At 50.6% G+C, this 8,994-nt stretch overlaps 1 pseudogene; it reads right to left on the bottom strand.

Annotated features, from left to right (window-relative positions):
- Nucleotides 1-1,338: 1,338 nt before the first annotated feature.
- LOC144172302 (serine/threonine-protein phosphatase PP1-beta catalytic subunit pseudogene) lies at nucleotides 1,339-3,287 on the bottom strand (annotated as a pseudogene).
- Nucleotides 3,288-8,994: the final 5,707 nt, after the last annotated feature.

The following is an 8,994-nucleotide window of genomic DNA, read 5'->3' as shown; positions in this document are numbered from 1 at the left end:
GCCCTGTTGTAGTGAAGGGGCACGGAATAATTTAGACCACCTGGGGAATCTTTAATGTGCGCCGCATTCTCGTCCACGAGAGCGTTATTGCGCACGTTCTCAGCAGCACAACTTCAGACGATTACTTTAGGCGACTGCTAATATACGGTTATAGACGAATCAAAACCTGACACAGTTTTAGAGCCTTCTTACCGGTGAAACGATCCAATTTGTTCATGAAGTGAACCAAAATTGGGAGTGAGGAGCTCGTTGAATTAACACAGAAGGGAAAGCCAGCAGTTGTAAGAGCAGTCGTAGGATACAGTTGCATTCACACACATACTAGATAAAGGGAATCCCGGAGCACAGCCGCCTATAGCTGGTATAGCAACGGTCGGGTATTCCGAAGGTCGTGGGCGCGGGTCCCATTTGGGGAGCATGTTTTTCCATATTTTTTGTTTTTAATATTTGAAAAAAGATGTACTATTTCAATACAAAAAACTCAAAGCCGTTCCACTCAATGTGAAAGCTGTCGGAAGTGCAGAGCAGTGATTCGCCAAATAGGGCTGCAGCGCCATACCACTGCATTTCAAATTTCCCGCCTTCGCAGTGCTCGCGCGCCCCCTGCCCGAAACTGCACCAGCGGGAGTTCTGTTCTTTTTGCGCTTGCTTTAATTTCGTATGCTGGAGTTGGTTTGCGTCATTTCGAACACGGAATTTTTTTTCTTGCGCAGGTGGAGCCTTTCTGCGTAATTTCAAACGCGCCATTTTTTAATTGCACGACTGGAATTTTTCTGCGGCATTTCGAACGCGCCATTTCTTTCTTGCGGGGCCACTTTTTTTCGCTTATTATCGTAAAAACCAACCCAACGAGCGCTCCTAACTAAATGAACGCAGGGTCTGCCGGTTATATACACAGATTTTGCCTGAAGTGTACCTGCAGTTTTCTTTGCGCTAAGTAACGGGGAGATGTATGGCAAGCGTCAGCGGTTCACGAGGTTCGAACGGTTATGGCTCTTTAAATCACGTGGTTTTCGAAGCCTCAGCGTAACTCCCTGGCCCCGGTATAGAATGCTCTACTTGGATCCGTTATCTCGCTGCGCCGCCTGATTCCAGCAGTCGCATCGACCGTTAGCGAGCTAAGACGACAAGGCGAGCCCATAAAGTGCTCTGCACTTAAAATGGTGCACTAGTTCCCGCATGCCTTCCTCGGCGGTCTTGACTGTCGGCTTTCCTTTGTGTTCATACACTGGAACACGTGAAAACACAACACATGGAGACTTTGTTCTGGTTGGTCCTCTGTTTATTCCATTCTACATGCTAGGGACTCTGCTGCTCCCCCCCCCCCCCCCTCATCCCTCATTTCTTCTTGATCGGACCTTGCTGTCGCGTGGCGGGCCGCTCGGAGTAAAGACCACCGTACTGGTACTTTGCCTTCTGGTCGTACGGTTTCAGAATCTGAAAGCTGCACAGTAGCGTCTCGTCCACCGACATCATGGCCCCGGCGTTGTCGAACTCTCCGCAGTAGTTTGGAGCTGAGAAGAGTGTTACCAGGTGGCGCTTGCCGAAGAACTCATAACCGTCCTCCACCACCTGGTGGGCTCTGCAGATCAGGTCGAAGTCGTGCCGGTTGAGGAACTTGCAGACCACGTCGGGACCAAAGGTGAAAGACACGCCGCGGTCGTTCTCCTCCCAGCCCCGGACGTCCTTGTCGGGATCTGACCAGAGAAGGTCACACACCAGGCCTGTGTCTGGGACGTCTGTCGGTCGCCTGATGTCCCTGATTTGCTCCATTGTCTGCAAGTCGGGAGACAGCCCTCCATGACAGCAGAAGATCTTCTTGTTGACTATCGCAGCGATGGGAAGACAGTCAAAGCAGTCTGTGAAGGTCTTCCAAAGCTTCACGGTGTAGCGGCGCTTGCAGTCGTCGTAGAAGCCGTACATGCGGTTTATGGAGGCGCACTCGTGGTTGCCCCGCAGCAAGAAGAATTTCTTGGGGTACTTGATTTTGTAGGCCAGCAAAAGACAAATGGTCTCGAGGGACTGGGGGCCCCGGTCCACGTAGTCCCCCAGGAACAGGTAGTTGGCCTCCGGGGGGAAGCCGCCATACTCCAAGAGCCGCAACAGGTCCGTGTATTGACCATGGATGTCGCCGACGATCTTCAGCGGCGCCTCCAGTTCCAGCAGGGTCGGCTGGTCGAGGAAGATCTCGCGCGATTTGAGGCACAGGCCACGCACCTCCGCCTCCGCCAGGTCCACCGTCGTTCCTGGGCGGCGACCCCGGACCTCCAAAAGCCTGGCAATGATGCCGTCTACGTTCAGCCCGCCCTCCGCCATCTTCACCCTCTGATGCTTGAACGCAGGGCTAAGGCAGGGAAAGCGTTCGGTTGCACGAGGCAAGAGAAGAGATGACGACGGCCGGCGTTGCGTGGCAGAAGACGATGGCGATGATAGCAGTGCTTCTGGCTGGTGTGAGTGATGATCAGAATGGCCATCGCAGAAACCAGTATGTAGACGATGCTCACGCTATTTTCCCGACCACATGAGAGAAGGACGCGGGCTATAGCAGGGAGGCGTTTATTGGGGCATTTCCGACCAAGCAGCAGTAGGAACCAACGACGACGACGACGACGACGACGACGATGATGATGATGGTCGCTCGAGGCAAAGGATGCGATAATGGGTGCGCTCCAATTCCCCCTTTACAGGACGTCGTTACCGTCTTAGCAGACAATCCGCCATATCAAGCTCCTGTTCCCATTCTAACGAAGCCGGTAACGAAGGCTGCTCCGAGGACACACCATCGTATTGTCAATAACGATGCAGGCTACCTTCCTGTATGAACTAAATGGTGCCAACGCCAACTTTTTGCACACTAATGTTGTGACAAACTAACTTGTTCTTTTATTGAAATGTTTTGTATAATTTACAAGTGATAAAGATACTTTTGCTTATTTTATTCACGTAATGTTTACAATAATAATGCTATCATTTGTTTATGAAACTGTGGCTTGAGTTTGTTAACATGTCTGCTACCAGGATTTCTTTCGTCGTCCTGACCGCTGCGCTGTTCCATCTCTTATTTGTTTAGACGTCTAATTAGACTGCTTCGTAGCGCACTAGGGGCAGCAGATGAGATAACTAGCGGTAGCACCCGGCAATGCCCGGGTTTGCCGGTATAACAGCGGGTATTACACATATTAAGTTAGTAATATGCGTAATTTTCTTGCACATCCAGATTCGCCGGATTTCTTTTTGCGCAGGACAAACCCAGAAATTAGTTTGTAGTGATCCTGCGACATAATGACGAATTTCTGAAACATTTTAGCCGTATTTACAGCGGAACTACCGTATTTTTGCGATTCTAAACACCCCCCCCCCCCTTTTTCGGGGAAAAAAAAAGTTTTCATGCGAACCTAAGCACTCGCTTATCTAAGCACCATCGCCAGGTGTATTTCGGATGCGTGGAGTCGGGTCTGAGTTGACATTGTGGCCAAGTAATTTATGAAGTTTTGAATCACAAACCGCTTCAACGGAACAGAAGACGATCTGTTGGGAAATACGGAGAGCGGCGGGCCAAGCGGCGCAACGGACTCGAATGGTAGGCAGGGTGACCGAATACCAGACGTAAGCGTTGGGTACACTGTTTGTGCCTATTTTTTAATGTCTACCAAATAACATTATTCCTTGCGCCCGTCTCGTCGAGATACGGCCGCAAACTTGACAGTGGCGGGAGGGAGGCAATTTAGGTTTTTCGAATCTAAGCACCCCCCTCACTTTGGGCATCGCGATCGTGGAAAAAAGGCGGTGCTTAGAATCGAGTAAATTCGGTATATACGCAGGACAAGCAATTTTAGGCTGGGCGTTGATATCACCTGTCGGCCGTATATACCAGAAGCCTCAAAAGACTCAGAACGTCACTGTGAGCTAACCGTTCACCAGATTAACGAGAAATCCCCTATAACAGTTACACAGTACTCTCATACACAATTTATATGGTTTGTTTTGAGGCCCATTTGAGGAATCCGGTATACAGTAGAACTTCAGGTATACGACTTTCTCAGGACCGTGAAAATGCGGGCGTCATAATATCCGAACAACAACAATTGGGCCTATAAATACAGCTTCACGCGACAGATTTGCAGAAAATTTGGATGTAAACTACGAACTAATGCACTGCAGGGTCGGAATCCCAAATCACAAAAAGTAAATGCGAAAATAATAATGCAGTGCAGGTGCCAATCACGCTGTAAAAAAAAACAAACCTTGTACCGCAGTCCACTGCCGCTATTTTCGCCAGCCATTGCTAATCATGGCCCACGCGATCCCAACAAGCACATGTCGAAACCTAAGCCTGTCAGCGCAACTTCGTTGGCAATTCACTGCTTAGTGGAAAAATGAACACCTGCACATTGCCCCTGCGATCACTTCGCAACAAGACAAGTGACGCCAGCGAAGAGAGGGGGAAAGCGATTGTGCAGAGGAGCAGGCCGCTTCTGGAAGGGTGAGATACGAAAGATGAGACGGAGAATAAAGCTATGCAAGAGAGAACTCACTGAGCGGGCTCAAGGTCCGCGGAACAGACCCACGGCTCTTTCGTTTGGTCCGCCGGTGGAGTGCGCGCTTCGCGTGGGGCGTCGGATAACGCGAGTCAGGCATGACATTGCGCCGGATAACCGAGGTTTTCAATGCATTGTATACACCGGGACTTCGCCCGGACTCGACTTGTCCGTCGTAAAACCCGGGTTGTCGTAAAACCCGGGGACATGTAACCGGGGTTCCATTGTATTTGAAAACGGGAAGTGCTCTAAAACATTTACAAGTTCAGTATGAACTATTAAGCAGAAAAAGCAGAAACTTGGCAGCGTTACCGAATTACTTTGGCGGAGAAACGTATACGTGCATTCGAAAGCGATCTGGCAGCGTACCTACAAAAACACCTCTCAGAAGGCTGAGAAAAGTGCCGCGCTCTACAATGTATGCATCGCACATAAGGACCTGTCCCTGCATCCGCGCGTACGAGACTCTGAGCAGGGTTTCTGCGGACGCAGCCAAACTGAGCTCAATCGTTTGGTCCGTCAGGGGCGATGAGTAGCGATCAGTGGCGTCAAATTTAAATTTGCAACGTTATTCGAGACCGAAAGACCTGAAATTGCATTAACAGTTTAAAAGGATAACTTGTTCTAAGGGACAAATGTACAATACCCGTTACACTTTTTATGTTAACGAGGAACAGAAAACGGACGGTATCAGACAAAAGCTCACGACTGTAGAGATGAATTATCGACAGTCTTGGCAGCCTGAAAATAAAAAAGTAGTGGTGCGCGCGGTTGCAGAAAGTGAGTCGGTGCTCTCGTAGTCTAATGAATCCACACCCTTAGAATCCCGCGTGTCGGCTACACCACAAGGCACCTGGTTGACCAATACGGTAGTTAAGCAAAGTACGATTGTCGACACAAGAAATGTAGTCATCACGCATGCAAGCGATCACGTTTTTCCAGCCAACTGTGGTTTCGTTACCGCGTCTAGCTGGTATAGTTAGGCACCAAATTTGTTCTCTTGGATGCACATTCGTTCAGCTGCATTGAGAGTGTACACTAAGACATACGGCCCTACTGCTTGCGCGCCTAAAAATAATCCATACGCGTGCCAGACACCATTCAGTTTTCTGTTCGCGTTTCATCTGTGGCCTACTGTACATGCAGGGAAACAGCAGCAGAAAAGCACAGCGCTTCCTGAATCGTAGACACGTGAAGATAGGAACAAATTTGGACTCTGGGAAATTGCCCTGCGGGCCGCGCAGCTTTTGGACCCCATTTTGCGATCAGAGAGAGGAGACGAGGGACTCCATAGGTGTAGGTGGAAGCAGAGGACGCGTGTTTTCCAAGAGCCCCAGTTCGCCGCGGCTGCTTGGGAGACGGCATCCGTGAGGCAGCCGCCCAAGAGGGCGAGAACGCGCGTGCAACGGGAACAGCTGCCGGCGAGCCTCCGCGTCGCCTTCGCGCCGCCAGCTGCTGAGCCGACCACACTCGGGCTGCGTGTTTCCAAGAAGCGCACCGAGGAGCACGATCCTTGGCCGGGCAGGCTGCAGGCCGGCGCCAGAAAGGCTGCCGCAGAAAAGCTTCGCCGGTCGAGGGGCAGCGCCCCTCGTGCAACAGGGACTGCCACCTCGAGTTGGCGGGAGAACGGCGCGCCCCGCTTTTGCCGCGCATCTCCGTGGCGCCACTTTTATCCCCCAAGTGTTGCTCTCGGTGCGCTCCAAGATTGCCGCCTTTAAAGCTATGATCGAAACGAAGCCACTCGTGGGCGTAGGCAGAAATTTCGTTGGTGGGGGGGAGCTGAGATTGCACCTCGATCGGCCTCCATATAATTGTTCAAGAGATTAAAAATATGTATCATCTATACATAACTATTAACTGATAATATGCATAACTGTAACTGAAAACATTAACTATTAGCTGAAAACATACAGCTATTACCTGGCAAGAAAAAAAAATATTTCATAAAATTATTCTCTTGTTCCGAGAATTGTGGCAGACTTGCTATCACTGCTTGCAATTTTCAGTTTTGTCTACATAAGAGGAATTGGCACTTAAAGAAATATGGAAACGTAGAACAAATATAAACACATACGCTTAACAAAAAGCATGGAAGCAAGAAACATGGAAGTAAAGAACTAATTCATCTAAAACTAACAAAGCACGGAACGGACATTATAAACGCGAAAAGCACAAAACAAACAACTTGTGGGTGACCGCTCTATTTTATTGCCGATTTTTCATACACGAATCTTTTTTTTTTTTTTTTTTGCGCACATGCGACGGTTAGGGACAAATCTTAAACCTCTGTCTGTTAAGCCACTATATTGCGTAGGAGCAGCTTGTCAACCGTCGCATACAGTGGATAATAGCACCAAAATTAGTCTCTCTCTCTCTCTCTCTCTCTCTCTCTCTCTCTCTCTCTCTCTCTCTCTCTCTCTCTCTCTCTCTCTCTCTCTCTCTCTCACACACACACACACACGCACGCACGCACACACACACACACACACACACACACGTCAAAATGTACACTTGTGATGGAAAATGCGACAAGATTATACTTCGTCAAGGCAACAAAAGTGTCACTGGCAACAAAGTGTACATTAATACACAAAGCCCGTACTACATTGTGCGAATTTACCTGCGAATTCGCTCCGCCGTGCGGCAAAACGACCTATTTTTGTCGCTGTGGCAATAGATCGTTTTACCGCACGAACGGCGCCGCAGCAGCAAAGTCGCAGGTAAATTCGTAGATTGGAGGCGAGGGGGGGGGGAGACGAAGTCTAGAGTCTCTAGCGCACTGGTTTCCGGCGGCGGCCCTGGTTGCATGGAGGTACTGAAGCAGCCATGCCTACGGTTTCTCCCGCGAATCATAGTGATATGTCGCCAGAAGACGACAACGATGATGTGCGCGCGAGAGAGGCACTGGGTTCTGTGGCACGAGCGCGCCTCACGCGTGGAACGCTGGCCAGTGCTGTCTCCAACGCCCGAACTACTGCCTATGTTCCCAACCTCTTGAGTTGTCCTCCTCACCGGACCCGTCCGGCGACGTAGAGATGCCCGACCCCCTCACCACATACGGGGAAATCTTGGAGTGGTACCGGCAGACCCGAAGACGACGTCCGCCACCTCACCCAAATCTAAATCGGGAAGAAGCAGTTCTCTACAGACAATTACAGACCGAATCGCTCCTTACCCCAGTGCTTGCAAAACATCTGTGCCCCGGTGTATACGAAAGTGAAATGTGCCGTGTATGTGACAGTGCGCGTGCGACACTCAGCCATATACTCTGGAACTGCAGGACACAGCCTGCTGAGGCTGCGCAAGGAACTATGCCCTCTGATATCACAGAAGCCATGAACGCTAAAGACTGCAGTGCACAAATCCAGGCCGTCCAGCAGGCGAAGGCTGCCCTGGCACGCCAGCGGCCCGAAAACGCAACCCCACCTGGGAAGCGTGAGTAGGCCCGGGCACCAGGCAGGTCTCCGCGACGTAGCGGCCACGTCCTAGCTGCCGGTGATTTTAATAAAGTTGTTCCTCCTCCTCCTCCTGTAATAAATCGTCGGCAGCCATCCACGGCTGTGCGGACGCAACACATAGTTTGTTATGCAGCGACTCTCCGTCGCGTCGCGTCGCGGGGCGCGAGTTCGCAGTAGACCTCCGTGAATGAAGGCCTCGCGTCGCCAAGGGAGAGTAGATGCGCATTCCGGACAGGATTAGAAAATCCTAGGATGCACTCCGTCGCAGGTGCTTGCCTTGGTCGCCGTGCATGACAGCGCGACAAAATGTCCTCGGAGGGGAAGGGGGGGGGGGGGGGCGACTGAACCCTCCCTATACGCCCCTGGGGAGCAGGATTGTGGCGCTTCACCCGGGGTGCAGTGCGGGCTACCATTAGCCTGCTACACCAGGATACCTGTCAGTTTCGAGAAACAAAGACAACGGCACGGCGTCCGGTAACAAGCCCTTGCTGGTGCACAGCGACCTGCCAGCAGTTGACCGACCACTTGACCTTTTCGCGCGTGGACGCGTTTGCGACATTCTACTGTTTCCTTTATTCCCATATTTATTTTGATTTGATACAGACTTTCTATATGTGCACCGAGATTAAAATTTTCACGCAGAAATCGCCGCACGGCTGTCTTGAAATGGTGTACAGCACATTCACACGCAGTTGTGTGGAGATATATGGGTGCTCTCAGAAGATTGAACGCACGGAGAGAGCTGCCATTTCTATTTCGCGGTCACCAGTAGGGGACCACCTCTCAGTATACACGTCCCATGAGTAGCGCTACATATGGTAGTATAATGAAAAAAGAAAAAAAAAACAGGGTACAACGTTTCCAACGTTGCTCGATTGCCTTTAAGGAGTGCGTCGGGCTTTGTCAAAGCCAACCAAGATGCCGACCAAAATGCACGCTTGTGCCATCTGCCGCAGCTCCCCTTTATTAGAGACTCGCGTACTGTTCCTTCTTTCGTG

This window comes from Haemaphysalis longicornis, unplaced genomic scaffold (assembly GCF_048455015.1).
Source record: "Haemaphysalis longicornis isolate Haplotype H1 unplaced genomic scaffold, Haemaphysalis longicornis Haplotype H1 scaffold_1, whole genome shotgun sequence".
In the NCBI taxonomy this organism is placed as follows: Eukaryota; Metazoa; Arthropoda; class Arachnida; order Ixodida; family Ixodidae; genus Haemaphysalis; species Haemaphysalis longicornis.
Note: the sequence above shows the minus strand (reverse complement) of the source record. Positions and strands in the feature narration are given on the sequence as shown.